This window comes from Polistes dominula, unplaced genomic scaffold, assembly GCF_049000335.1.
Source record: "Polistes dominula isolate Pdom_NZ unplaced genomic scaffold, Pdom_raw_medaka contig_17, whole genome shotgun sequence".
In the NCBI taxonomy this organism is placed as follows: Eukaryota; Metazoa; Arthropoda; class Insecta; order Hymenoptera; family Vespidae; genus Polistes; species Polistes dominula.
The window spans coordinates 2363387-2381023 of record NW_028301049.1 but is presented as its reverse complement, the minus strand read 5'-3'; the positions used below and the strand labels follow the sequence as shown (position 1 = coordinate 2381023).

General features: G+C 26.0%; 1 protein-coding gene across 6 annotated transcripts in view; it reads left to right on the top strand.

Annotated features, from left to right (window-relative positions):
* The window catches only part of DIP-lambda (Dpr-interacting protein lambda), a 158719-nt gene that overhangs the window by 50012 nt on the left and 91070 nt on the right, over positions 1–17637 (top strand). For all 6 annotated transcript variants that reach the window (XM_089175633.1, XM_015320304.2, XM_015320303.2 and 3 more), the window contains one exon: positions 5574–5629. The gene's annotated coding sequence lies outside the window, so the exon portion shown is untranslated. The remainder of the gene's footprint in view (positions 1–5573; positions 5630–17637) is intronic.

Sequence of the window (17637 nt, the reverse complement as noted above, 5' to 3'; positions counted from 1 at the left end):
ATATTTTCATTCTTTTATTTTTTATTTTATTTTATTTTATTTTATTTTATTTTATTTATTCATCGTTCTACAAACTGAGATTTATTTTTCAAAAGAATATCTTTCTCTCTCTCTCTCTCTACGTTTATGTATTATTTGCTTCCAGTTGCATCTGTTTTATTTATTTAAAAATATTTATATTTTTCCCGACAAAGTGCATGATGATGCATTTTGTTCAAACGCATCTTACGTAATAATAATCATCCGTGGTAGCATTATAAGAAGCATTTTCTCATTCTAACTTTTTGATAGAAATGAAATTCTTCAATTCCATTCTTGTTTCTTTTTATATTTTTTCTCTCTCTCTCTTTCTCTCTCTCTCTCTCTCCATCTATCTATCTATCTTCTTCTTCTTCTTTTCTTTTCACAAGAGTTGCTTTGAGAATGTTTCGTGCCTTTATATTTGAGAAACTTTATTTCGATCTTAGAAAAGGGATAGGATGAAAGAAAAAGAAAGACTTTCTCTGAATGTACCGATGCCCTGAATTTGTATCTTTTAGTGTCCCTGAACAACTATAGAACACACTGTATAAAGTTTTATTTTCCTCATCCTTTCATTTCCTTTTTTTCATCACATCTCCTTTTTATTTATATTATTTAACATTACAAATTGAAATATATATATATATATATAATTAATTTAACTATAATAATATTAATATATTATTATTATTATTATTATTATTATTATTATTATTATTATTATTATTAAATTGTATAATAAATTTCTATATTTTTATTAATATATTAATATATTAAATAATAAAATTATATACTTTACTTATATTAATTATATTAATATGTAATTATCTATATTAATATATAATATTTATATAAATATATAATATTAATATAAAGTATTATATTAATATATAATAATATTAATATTAATTATATACTGTATACTTTAATTATATACTTAAACTATTACTGATAATAATAATAATTGGCACGTAAAATAAGAAAGGTCACGAAATAAGGGGAAAAAAATAGAAAAAATTTTTAAAATATTATCGGATAATACTAATAGTTCAAGTATAGTTAAATTAAACGATGAGACATATATATATATATATATATATATATATATATATATATATATATATATATAAAACAAGTATTTCAAAGGTAATGATATAAAAATTTGTTCAATTATTTTTAAGATAAAAGAAAAGAATATAATACCAGGTGCGATTATAATTCGAATGAATATCTTTTTCTATATTTTTTTTATCTGTTTCATTTTTTTTTTTTATCTCCTAGCCGAATGATAATAATTTTGAATCGTAGCTTCGTAGTTTCGATGAAAAATTCTCAGAGGTGTTGGAATATTTAATAATGAAAAAAAAAAATGGTAGCGTTGGAAAGAATAACGAACAACGAGAGATGAGATGAGATGAGATGAGATGAGATGAGATGAGATGAGAAGAAAATGAAGAAAAGGTTATAGGTGAGGCACGTAAAAAAAAAGTAAAAGGGAGGAAAGGTTTAGGGCTTCGAGGAAAGGATTTTATTGAATATTTTAAGAATTCTTAAAGCTCGTTAAGTAATAAGAGAAAGAGAGAGAGAGAGAGAGAGAGAGATAGATAGATAGAGAGATAATAAAAAGCTAAATGAAATTAGCTCGATGAAAATTCCGTCTCATAGTCGAATAGATTTAACAATTTCGAATTAGTTATTCCTCGTTAAGAATATTTCTTTTTTTTTTTTTTTTTTTTTTAAATATCTGTATTACACTTTGAGATAAATGTATTTTACACATTGTGATAATATCATCTCGTTAGTTAGTTCGTTAGTTAATTTTTATATATTTTAATTTAATAATAATAATAATAATAATAATAATTAAATATAAATTTTGTTTTACGAAAATGCAACAGAGTTTAATAATTAAAATTCATCGAATAAAACACATATTAATAAAAATATGTTAAATTATTTTATTCAAAATAATTATATTTTAAAATAAAATTATATTAGAATATATGTTTATATATTTTTATATAAAAAAAAAAAAACAATTTTTAATTTAATGTGAAAAGCGACATTACTTTTCAGTACCCCCCCTCCCCCCGCGTTCCCTAAATAATTCGATATTAAATATTTTTTTATCAATTACCAATCTAATCGGAATCCAAAACTTCAAAATTTACCTTTAATGAATATTAAAAAAAAAAAAAACGATACTTTTATTCTTGTTAATAATAATACAAATAGATTAACAATAGATGCACAATAAACACATCTTTGAAGTAATTTGTGATATAAACATTGGAAATAAAAATTACGAAAAATATAAATACAAAAATGAAAAGATATTATATATATATATATATATATATATATAATAATAATAATAATAAAATGTAGGATTAAATAATCGTGTTATTATAATGTACCATTAGAAAAATTTAGATACTTGTTAGAGAAAGGGTTTCTCAATCCTTCAGGTACTATCAGAATTATTGAGAATTCCTCGAGGCGTTCGAGCATCTAGCAGCCGATGGATATACACCGAAGCTCCGGATATTCCTTCGGACAATGGTTGTTCAGGAAGCCATTGAACAATCTCACCCCTTCATTCTCCCACTCTCCTTCCCTTCATTCCCCTTCTCTCTCACTCAGTGCTCGCATAGTTTGCGAATTATCGAAGTGCTTGCCGCTGATAATTATTTCGATGCTCCTACGAATTTCCCTCATCTCGTTGCTGAACCACCCCATTTTCTACGCCTTTTGCACCCCCTTCATACTCCTCAACCCTACCCTTTTTATTCTTCTTCTTCTTTTTCTTCTTCTTTTTTTTTTTTTTTTTAATTTTCTTTTTCTTTTTCTTCTCTTCCAACACGCCCTTTACCACCACTACCATTACTTTCACCAATACACACGAAACTTTGACGAATAGGTGAAAAGTTTTTCGTGAGAAAGTTTCGTTTGTTCGTTCGAAAACCGAACGAAGCGTTTCAATTCCTGAACGCGTTTTCGAAAGAGAGAGATAGAGAGAGAGAGAGAGAGAGAGAGAGAGAGAGAGAGAGAAAGAGGCCGCATGAATCGTTGAGAAAAATGCGCCTTGGATGAAGGGATAGTTGAGAAAAGAAACAAAAAAAAAAAAAAAAAGAATAAAATAGAAAATTTAGGAGAATGTAAGTCGATCGAGAAAAAAACTTATTCCTCATCGTACAACGAACAATTTTTCCGTATGAAAAAATTCTTTCCCTACTCAAACTCCCATCACCACCATCATCCTCCCACTCATGTCTTGTACTCTTTTCTTTATTTTTTTTTTGGTATTTTCTTTAGAATTTTTTAATATCGTCAAACATAAATTTCTAAATTAATTAGGCTTCCAATTAATTAATAATAATAATATAGTTTTTCATACTTATTTAAATTTGTATAACTTAATTTATAAAATAATAATATTCCTATTGTCACGAAAATAAAGTTCAAATTAATTTAATAATATGCACTTATATGCATTATTGTAGATACATATTTATCAATGCATGTAAATAACATATTTAGGATTAAAAATTAACAGTTGTTTTGCACTGTGTGTATCATCAAAGATATTCATGAACCAATACTTTATAAAATAATATTCCTATTGTCACGGAAATAAAGTTCACATTAATTTAATATTATGCACTTATATGCATTATTGTAGATACATATTTATCAATGCATGTAAATAACACATTAAGGATTAAAAATTAATAGTTGTTTTGCATTGCATGTATCATCGAAGATATTCATGAACCAATACTTTATAAAATAATATTCCTATTGTCACAAAAATAAAGTTCACATTAATTTAATATTATGCACTTATATGCATTATTGTAGATGCATATTTATCAATGCATGTAAATAACATATTTAGGATTAAAAATTAACAGTTGTTTTGCACTGTGTGTATCATCAAAGATATTCATGAACCAATACTTTATAAAATAATATTCCTATTGTCACAAAAGTAAAGTTCACATTAATTTAATATTATGCACTTATATGCATTATTGTAGATGCATATTTATCAATGCATGTAAATAACATATTTAGGATTAAAAATTAACAGTTGTTTTGCACTGTGTGTATCATCAAAGATATTCATGAACCAATACTTTATAAAATAATATTCCTATTGTCACGGAAATAAAGTTCACATTAATTTAATATTATGCACTTATGTGCATTATTGTAGATACATATTTATCGATGCATGTAAATAACATATTTAGGATTAAAAATTAACAGTTGTTTTGCACTGTGTGTATCATCAAAGATATTCATGAACCAATATTGATCAAATCAATTTAAAATGAACATAATTAAATCGTTGAAACATATAATACAGACAATTGCAATTCTAAATTATATTGATTATTTAAATTTCAATTCGTATTGTAAGAACATGGTAAAAAGAATTTAATAAGAATGTAATAGATTGATGGGTTAAAGGATTGAACAAAACGTAAAATGTGTTCTCCCATTAATCTTATGTAACTCTTTTCAATTGAACAATATAAAATAAAAATAGAGAAAATTAATAGGAAAATTCGACTGTTAGTTCTACCTGAACAAAAAAAAAACATTGACGAAGGAAAATCGTTTGTGGGTAGGGTGTGGTGGGAAAAATAATACTAAACGGGTTTTAGTTTTAGATATATTCTACGATACCTTGCTAGCTTGTTTCATGCGACGTAAGGAAACGATAAAAGAATGTGAAACGAACGTTCTCAAGGGTACTACAAAGATAAAGACAAAGAAAAAGAGAAAAAATAAAAGAAAACAAAACAGAAAGAGAGAGAGAGAGAGAAAGAGAGATTCTTGCGAAAAAAGAAAGGTGGTGCTCGTAAGACATCCTAGCTTGCTGCTGCTGCTGGTAAGGTAGAAAAATAGAAAAAGGAAATAGAATGAGATAAAGAAAGAAAAGAAGAAAAAAGAATAAGAAGAAGAAGAAGAAGAAGAAAAAGAGGAGGCTGGAAAATGCTGATCCGCATTCCCGAAACGCCCGGTATTCCGGTGGTATTGCACGAAATTGCTGTACTCTGTCCGTGTCATTCTCCGGGCCGGTTCCTGCATTCTCTTTCTTTCTTTCTCTTTCTTTCTTTCTCTTTCTTTCTCTTTATCCGTTTTTCCCCTATTTCTGTCCCTGTCTTTCAACCCAAGTTTCCCCTATATTTTATTTTTCCTTTCTTCTCATTCCTACCGACACACTGCTTACGTTCTCTAACAGGACAAGTTGCTTTCACTTCTATTTTCTATCTTTTATTTCTATATAATATGGGTATTTTTATTTATTTTTTAAATCTACGTTTAATTTTTATATACTATTATTATTATTATTATTATTATTATTATTATTATTATTATTATAAGAATAATTGGAGTTAGTACTACTTTTAATGTCGTGTTTTATATTACATATACCATAACAATTCAAACAACATAACATTTAGTATCTTGCAATAATTGTTGCAAATAATTTCCTAATGAATTTATGTAAGATTAATATTTATTTCCTTTTTTTTCAGGGCCGAAGAATATTTTCAAGGCCAGATACGAGATCAACTTTCAACGAAGGTTCAAGGTATTTAATAAATCATTTTGTTTTTCATTAATTAGGAAATTAATTTCAATCATATCTGATTCATTCTAATTTTTTGTAAGCTAATATTTTATAGAATACAATGAAGATTTTATTTGTTACATGTTAAAGAATAATTGGAAAACATTTCTATTGGATAATTAAAGTATTAAAGTATATTACTTAATAAGTATAATAAAAAGAGTAGTAATATAGTAGTCAATTTTTTTGCAACGATTATCTTTCGCTATTCCACGATTGGCATCAACTTTTTTATTATACTGTTTCTTCCTACTATCATTTTCTTTTACAACAACTTGCGATTTCCGAATCCAATTTCCGACCACAGTGTGTAGACAGTATTCCGATAAAAGAAAACTATTCGATTTACAATAAGCGAGTCAGATGCAACCAATAAAAGTTTATTATAATTATACGATTAAACTACTATATTTACTTTCTTTTTTTTTTTTTATTAAGATAACCAAACGATTAGAATATATTCTTAACGAAATATATTATTAAACAAAAATAACAACCAGGTATAAATTCAAATTTTGGAAAAATTGAGAACACTTTATAGATCTACAAAAACCAGGTGTTTATAAATTACCATTATACAAAATTGAGAACCAATTATGCATCTACAAATAAACAAAATAAATTATAAAAAATTGAAAACCAATTATGCATCTACAAATAAACAAAATTAATTATAAAAAATTGAAAACCTATTGTACATCTACAAAAAAAAATTAATATACATAACATAAATAATAATTAAATAATTAAATAAATTAAATAAATAATTTCTTAAAAAATTGAGCTTCAATAAAATTTCTCTCGCTTAAAAATTAAACAAAACAAAAAAATAGAATTGTGAAGCATGAAATGTTGAAACGTTGTATGTTTTCTCGCGATAAGAAGGATAAATCGGTATAAGTTAAATAAAAAAAAAAAAAAAAAAAAGGTGAAAAGAAGATAGAAAGAGAAAGAAAGAGGGTGGTTGAAATAGGATGAAGGGGTTGAGAGTAGGAATGTAGAAGAGTAAGGGGTGAGGATTGGGTGGGTAGTATGACAGTACAAAGAGAAAGAGAATGAGAGAAAGCTGTGAGCTTTGGAAACTAGTATCGCAATGGGTCGTGCATCCGTGATTGTACTGGCAGTCACGTTTACGGTACAGAAACTATCGGAATTTGTAGGATATATACATATGTAGATATATATATGTATATATACATGCATTCACATATATGTGATGTCCTATTGTGTCTTTTACGATGCATGCAACTCGATTTACGAATAGCATTGCAAGTGCTGTTTACCTTTCAATCTGCACATTTTTATCGATTAACTTTTTACCTTGGTATTTTTTTTTCCCATCCCCTATTCTTTCCATTCAAGAATTCTTTTTAATATTCTTCCCTTGACTCTCGTATTATTATTATTATTATTATTATTATTATTATTATTATTATTATTATTATTATTATTATATTTATTTTTGTCAATTTTATTTTCAACCAATGCCATTGGTTTTAGAAATATTCTGTTATCGTTTAAATTATTATTATTATTTTTTATTTATAATTATTTTTTTACTCGCCATAATTTTTTCTATTAATAAAAATATTGTTAACTGATGCATGTTAAAAAATGGTACAAATAATTTCATATAAATGAAATATGGAAATAGTGTTGGTAAATCTTTCTGAGATTTGTGATTTATTTAAACGATCACCGATTTGCTTATGCATACGTTGACATTATTGTTTCTATGATTGTGAATGTTTTTTAATATTTCAATATAATTTTAATTTAAACGACATGAAATTTATTTTCGATTATTTTTCACACTCTTTATTTTCTCTTTATTATCAACGTGTTGTTAAATGGAAAATGCTTTTACCTTTCTTATGACGAAGCAATTTTACAAACTCACCTGTAATAACTACAGGGATCACAAGGAGTTTTAGAAAAATTATAAATATATATGTTCGTGTGTATATTCTTTGTGTGTGTACAATTGTTATATCATTTTGTTTCTATCACGTCATTCAATATATATTTTTCTATCTGAGAAAGATGATGAATTTTCTCAATAGAAATAATTAAACTGACAGATCTATTAAAACTAAATAAAACTAATGTCATATTGTACGTTTAAAAACAATATATATACACTAATATATAACAATAAATAAATTATGAAAAATTATAATAGAATAATAGAATTAATTAGAATAATAAGATAATAATAGATTAAATACAATCAATACGTTTGTTGAAATAAAATTTTGCAAATAATAAAACGTCTTACAGTCAATAAATTATAAGTAATTAAAATAGAATAATTAAAATACAATATGAACAGAATTACTTTAAAATTGTCCCTAAGTTCATTTACTTTTTTTTCTCACTAAAAATACTATAATAGATTCGTCTGAATAATATTGAAATATCACCATACGATATTTTTCATTACTTCCATATGAAATAATAAAATAAATCGTTGGATAAAAAAAAAAATAACAGCAAACAAAAAAGGAATATTTCACTTGAAATAATTGAAAAAGCAACACCCTATAGATACGTAAACTACAGTATTGTAGATGTCAGTAAGGTGATAGGATCAGACCGAAACCCTGGATCGAAGTAACGGAAATTTGATTTCTCCAGCTTGTAATATCACGAACGTCTGCATATATTCGGCAAAGATACATATGCATACTATAACATAGTTACATGCATATCTTTACATGCGTACTACAAATTCACCTGCAAGTATATACAAAATATATGTATTATACATACATAACATAACATACATACATTACATACCAAAATGCATATATTCTCCTATGATATTCACATACGAATAATAAACTCATGTAAATACGTGTTCTTGGCATTCATTTTCACCCCCACAGCACAAGTTCTCCTCCTTTTCACCCCTTCTCTTTCTCTTTCTCTTTATCTTTCTCTATTTCTCTTAAGATTCTGAATTTAGTACTCATTGTTATTTAATTCGATACAAGAATGAACACATTAATGCACTTAAAATGTTCGATGCTACTCACATACTCAAACACACATACAAATACACATATATATATATGTAAACACAACTCTTCATTATTTTCTCGTAAAACTTTTTTGTCTGTAAAACGTAACTACATTCTAGTAAAATCGTTTCTAAACGTTTCTACGAACAAAATTTGTTTAAATAATCGATTATTCTAAAAAAAAAATTAAAAAATAAATAAAACGAAATAGTAAAAATAGAAAAGGATGAATAAAAATTTAGATAATAGTATTGAACGTGTGTGTGTGTGTGTGTGTGATTAAAATAAATTCAATGATCATCATTGATTTGAGTAAAATAATTTTTTTTCTTTGACATGTTGGTGTTTCGTTTTAACATAAAAAGAAAATGAAAAACGGCATACACAGTAACACACATTTATTAACTTTTTCAAAGTAATAAAAATAAAATTTATCTCATCTGAAGTGGAAAACTTTTCGATAGAACGTTACCGAAAGAATAAAACACGCGTAAAACACTTCCACCTATCCCCAAACTCACCCCTTTTACTTATTTCTTTTCTTATTCCTTTTTACAAAGTATAGTATCACGAAGTATTATAATAACATGTATCGATTCTAAATGAAATTCGATTAGAAATGTACCCCGCAGTAATATTCCTGAGATAGAAATTGAACTTTCTATTTTTTTTTCTTTTAAGATAAGGAAAAGGGGTTTGTAGAAAATAATTTTCCTATCCCCTATTTTTTAAAATTTTCTAAATCTAATTTTTAATAATTTAATTCTTTCGAAAAGATCATCTCATAGATGAAATGCCAGCAAGAATTTAGGATTTTTTTTATTATATGATCGTGTATATGTGAGTGCATATGTATACCACAGTGTTTTTTATTTTTTTTTGTATATACGTTATATACAAATTTCTATGTATATGTGTGTATATGTAACATGTCAGCATTAAATTGTATAATTCAGTTAAATCGTGGAAACCTTATGCACATATACGCACATATATGCACATATATATGCATGAACATATACGCTGGTAGTTCTCGTTCGACTTAACGACCGAATTAAAAGTTCCGTACGAGTTTTACTCCCCTTTCCTTCCTTCCTCCCTTCAACCCTCTCTCTTCTTCTTCTTTCTCTCTCTCTCTCTCTCTCTTTCTGTTTCTTTTTCTGGGTTATTTGCCGTTACACTCAATTACTGTCTATTACTCGTTCTATTTTATTTTCTTTTTTTTTTTTTTTTTTAAGTATTTTCTTCTCTGTTTCTCTCTTTCCTTTCGTTACCCACCCTCTCCCACTGTACGCACCCTCCCACTTCCATTTCCATTTCGATTCTCATTCGAATCCAATTGTTCTTTTTATCATTCTTTCTCTCTTTTTCTATTCTCTTCTTCCTTTATCCCTAGAATTTCGAAAAGAGTAAAATTTTTATTTCCCCTTCCACTCTCTCTCTCTCTCTCTCTCTCTCTCTCTCTCTTTATTTTTTATTCTTTTGTTTTTTTACTGTTTCAAAGTTATTTTTTTTTTAATATTAATTTTATTTATATTTATTAATTTTATGTTAAATTGAATTGGTTGGTTGACTTGGTGTTTTCTAGTAAATTCAATTGAATATTTTCTATATTTTGTCCCCCATCAAAAATTATGAATCTTTTGAAGAAAAATGATGTATTTTAAAGAATATTACTTCATTTTTTTATTTGTATTTTTTTTTTTTGTAATAATAATAATTCTGTAGTTTAATAGAAGTATAATAAAATGTGAAATTGGTGTATGAAATAAATAAAAAGTAATATTTTAATAACCTGACGTGCATCGTAGAATATATTCATCCCATAGAGTTTAATGTGTTACCATCGTAAAAGAAAGATGATCGGCTAGGTGGAAACAGGTCGTAAATTATAGAAAGAGAGAAATCTAGGTTACCTCCGTACTTCCGTTCGCATAGTCTCGATTAAGATCGTTATACGTGGAGTCCACGATAGGGGTTTGGAAATTTTATATTTCGAAAGGGAGAAGTAACTACGAGAGAGGGTGAAGTGTTAGTAATATACGAGAATATAAATGTCAGGTGACTACGAATATTTTACAGTTAAACGATGTATGTACATACACATACATATATTTAAAATATTATATATATATATAATATTGTATAAATATTTATTTTTAAATATTGTATAAATATTTATTTCTAAATATTGGAAAAATTATTTATTTTTAAATATTGTATAAATATTTATCTTTGAATATTGTATTAATATTTATTTTTAAATATTGTATAAATATTTATTTTTAAATATTGTATATATATTTATATTATTATTATTAAATTTATTAATATTTTTAAATATTTCAAGTATTATTTTAATTATTTTAATATACTTATATTTAATATAATTATATTTAATTACTATATTAATATTTTTAAATATTTTGATTATTATTTTAATTATTTTAATATTTTAAAATATTAATAAATTTAATAATAAGATATACGAATAAATTAATAATAAAATACCTTTCTTTACTTTACTTTATATTATTTAAATATTATATATATTATATTTTGCCAACTAGTATACCAGATATATTTAATCTTAATCGTACATCATTTTTACTTATTACACACACTTCAATTTCATATTATTATATATATAATAAGATACACAAATAAATTTATACGAAAATACTATTCTTTTCTTTTCATTTCTCTTTTTTTCCTATTGATAATAAGGGTGTTTTCGTGTAAAACAAAAAAAATGTTCTAAAAAAAGAAAAAAATTCTTAATAAATATGACGGAAAGGATAGTTCTGGTATTAGATAAATCCAAGTTGCGTAAATCATCCCATATATATATGATATAAAGTGAGAGAAAGAAAGAAAGATACGTAAGAGGGTGGAAAAGTAGGAAAAGAGGAACGAAGTGAAGGTTGATGCGAGGTCAAAGGAAACGGGTTTCATTTTGCAAAGGAAAAGCCAAGCTGTTCGACGTAGCACCAATATAACCGAGATCGACGAGCAACGAGGAAGAATTCTTCTCTTCCGGTAGTAGTCTCATATATTTTCACCGATATTTTTCGACTTTTCTCTCTCTCTCTCTCACACACACACACACACACACACACACACACACACACACACACACACACACACACACACACACACACACACACAAACTGTCTCAAACTCTCTCTCTCTCTCTCTTTTTCTCTCTTTCTACGACCTCGAAGATGGGAAATCGAATTTATTTTTTTCTTCTTTTTTTTTTTGTTTCTTTCTTTTCCTATTTTTTTTTTTTTCATTTTTTTATTCACTTTTTCTAAAACGTTCAACGCACATGCTTTTAAGACTTACCCTTCAACCCTATAGTTCTTTCTTTCTTCTTCTTCTTCTTCTTCTTCTTCCTCTTCTTCTTCTTCTTCTTTTTCTTCTTTTATTTTTTGTTTCTACGTTGAAGTATCTGACACCATTTCTTCGCAGATTTGAGAGTGCAGTTACTTCAATTTTATCTTTTTTTTTTGTTTCCCTTTCTTCTTTGTATTATTGAAATTCTTTTTCAAACGTTACCGACAATTGTACAATTGTACGAGAATGTTATTACTTTTGTCACATATTTGATTTGTATTTTTTCTTTTTTTTTTTTTTTTAAATATACAAAATGATTAAACGAAAATTTTCTATGATTCGATTGAATATCCTTGAAAGCAAAAAAAAAAAAAAAAAGAAAAAGAAAACAAAAATTGTAGAACAATCACAACCACGAGAATTCCATAGCATTGAAACTCAGTAGACATTTTTAAAATGACGATAGAAATTGTGACGAAGGGATGAGGACGTGGAAGGCCCTTCAAATCGTCCCATATCAACACAGTATGATTCAAAATGTCATAAAGTAGTATGAAATTCAATTCATTGATTCTTATCCTTTCGTACTATCCCACATTTTTTTCCCCTCTCTTTTTATAATCCTTTGCTTTTTTTAATTCTGACCACAATGTTTTTTTTTTTTTTTTTCGATAACGTTCGTTGGTCGCCAAAAAAATGCAGAAGGAAAGGAAAGGAAAGAAAAGAAAGAAAGAAAGAAAAAAGACAAAACCATTGAAAATGGTTCGCTTAAAGGCTGATTTATCGATGAATCCATGGAAAAAGATAATGGTTGGTTGTATTAGTGAGATTTAACAATACGTGTACCCATACATATGAATCTGTTCATATGGTCAATTTATAATCTGCTAAATATTACGATGATATGAAGTATAATGCATACACACACAAATACACACACACGATTATAGACACATACTTAAATTCATTGGATATTCTTCGTTAATTAACTTTAGATAAATTGAGGTTTAACTTCACATTGAATCGTTAATTCGATTCCCTTTTACATGAATGAAATAAAAAAAAGAAAAAAAATAAAGTTCTATGAAATAATCCACTCTTATTGGACGAAACAAAATTCAATATGATCGAATTTAAAATAATAAAAATAATATTTTATTAAAACATTAGAAATTTTATGAATGATTAATATAATTTATACAACCACCTACGAGTATTTTAAGGATAATATTTCAAATTAAAAGTATGAACTTGTATTTGTTATTATTTAATAATAAAAAATTATATTTGATTTACAAACATTTTTTATTTTCTTTGTAATTATATAAAATGTATATTTATTTTTATATATTTATTATTATTATATTTTTATATATTTTTATTTTTATTTTTATTTTTATATATTTATTATTATTATATTTTATATATTTATTATTATTATATTTTTATATATTTTTATTTTTATTTTTATATATATATATATAGTATTATTATAGTAATAAAGTACTATATAGTATTATATATATAGTAATATAGCACTATATTATTATGTATATAATACTATATACTAATTAGTACAATTAATTATACTAATTAATATATTAATATATTATTATTATTTTTATATTATATGTAAAAATAAATTCAATGAACATATTAAGAATTTTGTTGCAATCAAATACATTTTATAAAGAAACAAGAAAAAAAAGATGTTAATTCTCTTAATTGTTACTTTGATTATTTATTAATGAAAGAAGAAATACTTTGCTCGTGTGTGTATGTGTGTTTGTGTGTGCGTTAAAAAGGGCCGATCGAACTGGGATTCGAACGGTTATTTCGTTGTCGCCCCAACGGTCAATACTATCTCCGGGCTTTCCGGTAATTCGTTGTCTCGGCTTAAATGGACTCTGCTAACTCACTGGCGATTTTATTAAACGTTTCGCGACCGCTCGTAGATCCCACGAAATTTCAAGAGTAAGTATGCATGTTTGTCTATCTATTTGTCTGTGTATGTGTGAATTGTGAGAGAGAGAGAGAGACAGAAAGAATGATATTGGTACGCAATCGCAATTTCGTTGTATCGCATTTGGAAACCTAAAAAAAAAAAAGAAAACAACAAAATAACAAAAAAAGAGAACAAATAAATTTGAAATAGAAAAAATTCCTTTTGGTATGATTTATATTATATAAATAGTTTATACAAAATTTTATATACATTTAACTATCTATTTTTCAATTATTTATTAAATTTTTATTCAATATCAATTGTTATAGATCAGTTGCTTTTTATTTTAATATTATTGCTGAAAAAATATCAAATGTAATTAACGTTTGAAATTAATCAAAAAAAAAAAAAAAAGAAAAAACAAATTAAAATTATATAAATAATGATTTTGTTTAATATTTATTTACATTAATAATTAATCATTACATAAAACAAATATTGCTGGATTTAATTCCAAATGAAATATAACATTTGTAAAAGTTTGTTTACGGTAATAAAACAAAACACACTGCTATCTACTACAATTACTACTACTACTACTTGCAATAGTAAAATAAATAAAATAATAAAATGAAAGAGTGGAGTAAAAAGAAGATAAATAAATTAAAAAAAAAATAAAAAAAATAAAAATAAAAAAGAAGAAGTATTGTTTAGGTTTGTTATGATAAAAAGATGCCTGGCGTGAGAACGATTATGGTTATCTCTTTCTCTCTCTCTCTCTCTCTCTCTTTCTCTCTCTTTGCATACTCACTCGGCATAAAGTAGACAAATAATTCATAACATTCTCGGAAAAACAATAAAAAGAATAAATAATAATGAACAAAAAAAGGAATGTTGAATAAAAATAGAAGAAAGTGTACACGAGCTTGTAGCAGATTCTCAACGTAAATAACAACCTTTGATAACGTTGAACCATGCGTACATTTTTTGTTTTTTGTTTTTTGTTTTTTTTTATTTTTCGTTTTAACTCTCTTATTTTCCTATTTTTTTTCTGGATTATTTTTCTTTCTATTTTCTAATGAAATTTCATATTTCCTTCCAAGTAATCTCTTTACACTATTGACAAAAATGAGTTGGTGCAAGATGACAACGTAGGTAAAACCTTTTTCAAGAGTGGCAACATTTGTAAAGCTTTACGATTAAAATCTAAAACAAAATCAAAAATCAAAAAATAAGATTAGAAAAAGAAAGCAATACAAATGACATATATTTATTAATGTAATTTTCTATTAATTTTTATTTCTTTTTTATTTTATTTTATTGAAAAAGTAAAAAAAAGGTAAGATAGAAAAGACTGAAATATATGTAAGATAGAAGAATTTTTTTTTTTTTTTTTAAGTAAATTAAATATCAAATATTTTATCAAAACTTATCGACAATATGCAATTTACATTGCACTTAAGCAAATAACAGAGAAATACAAATTTATATACCAGTTTGAACAGAAACAAAATGTACGTACAATTTGTTTGATATAAAATCTATATTTTTTATTTGATCGATCGTCAAAATATTCCTGATATCCAATAAAAAAAAAAAAGAAGAAAAATAAAGGTGTCATATTAAAAGGGGTTGACACTGTTCGTTGCTTTTTCAATTAGTTTCGAAACAACACACACACACACACACACACACACACACATGTATTCAAATTGAACTCACTCATTCTCTCTGAAAATTGCTGCAACAGACCACAAAAACAAAACAAAAATGCACAAAATAAAAAAATAAGGAAAAAAAAAATTAAAAAAAAAAAAAAGAAAAATAACAACTCCCTCTCAGTTTATAGAAGAAAAATATTGAAAGTTTAAAAACAGGATATCGATAAAAATCGATCGATCGATCGAAGTAACGATAAACAAACTGTTATGTTATTTTTTTTTTAAACTATCGAAGAATACAATGAAAAAAAAAAAAAAGAGGAAAAAACAGTACAAATGATGGAAGAAAATCTTTTTGGGTTATTTTCCATTGACCACACGATTAAGTTGAATAAACAAAGATAAGGATATGTACCTTAGATGGGAAAGAAAAAAAAAAAAAAGAAGAAAAAAAATCTCTGATGTGTATCCGTACCTTTTCATTGAGGATTACTCGATATCAAAAAAGGGGGATGCTTTTCCTCATGGGAGAGGAAAACCTTTCTCTTCTCCTGTTACCTAAGCACCCTAGAAAATAACCCATCCCTTTTTACGAAACCATCCTACAGAGTCCACATAAGGATTCTGTAGTCTAACAAATAATAAACCCTCGAAGAGGCTTATGCTACTGTTGGATACGTAACACAAACTATCGAACCTATTCGATGTTATTTTCTGTCTTCCTTTCGTTTTTTCTTTTCATTTTTTACCCTTTTCCCATTCTCAAAGATTTATTTATTTTATTCTCGTTCCCTTTAACCCATTACCAGCCAATAGCCTTTTTTTGGGACGCATTTTCAAATTGTTTTTTTTTTTTTTAATAACTGTAACTTCAAAATGAAATATATATTCGTTAAAATCATGAAAATATTAAAAATTCTTATTATTTTATTTTAAATCAATAATTAATAATATAAATTCGATTTTGTTTTCATTTAAATATAAAAAAAGAAACAATTATTGCAAAAATAGTTTTATTTAGTTAGGTTAGGTTATGAATATCATTATTCAGTTAATTTAATTTTTTTCTTTGCATTTTCGTAATGCTGCAGGTAATGGGTTAACTATTTACACGTTATGGTTTCTGAACAAAAAAAAAAATAATAATATTCTTTTATTACATTCTCCAACTCACAAGATTGTTTCCATTTATTCCTAAAAAAACAAATCGAAAGGTTTAACGAGTAAATTTCTTTTTTTAAACACTAATAATTTTAAATCCCTGAAAGATTGTTACGTTTCAATTAAAATTTTAATTAAACATTTGAACCTACTATTACATTTACCATAACAATAATTGAACGAATGATTGTATTAAAAAAAAAAAAAAGAAAACAGAAACACATAACTTAAAGATCAAAGATTCAATCTTTCTTTGAAATTACAAAAATACTCGAAAGAAATCCCTGTTAAGATTTTCTTAAACACGATGTTGATCTTTAATTGAAAGAGTAAGATAAAAGAGAACAAGTTTTGTCGAATCAAAGATAAAAACAACCAAGAAAGAAAATAAAATATATATATATATATATATTGTAGTTGAGGTTAAGTTTACTCGAAGACTCAGTAATTCGACGGGATTCGCGTTGGGGGTAGGAAAGGTATCGAATCTTCGTTTTCTCGTTTCTCAGTAATCTGTTCTTCCAAAAAGAAGATGGAAACTAACCTAAAAGGGATAATGGTTTGTATGTATGCGTGTGTGTGTGTGTGTGTATGTGTGTGTGTGTGTGTGGTATAGCTGAGAGTTCTTCTTTAAAGGGCCAACTAAATTTGGTAGGAACGTAAGTGCAACCCCAAACAACGTATTACCCGATGTCTTAGATGGTCTCGTTAGGCACCAGGATTGACTTCCTTCCCTTTAAGGGTTGAAACTAGCTGTCCAACTTTCGCACCGGGACGCAACCTAGACTTCCTAGACCAATTCCTTCCTTTATCACTCCCTATGATTAACCCTCCGCTAAA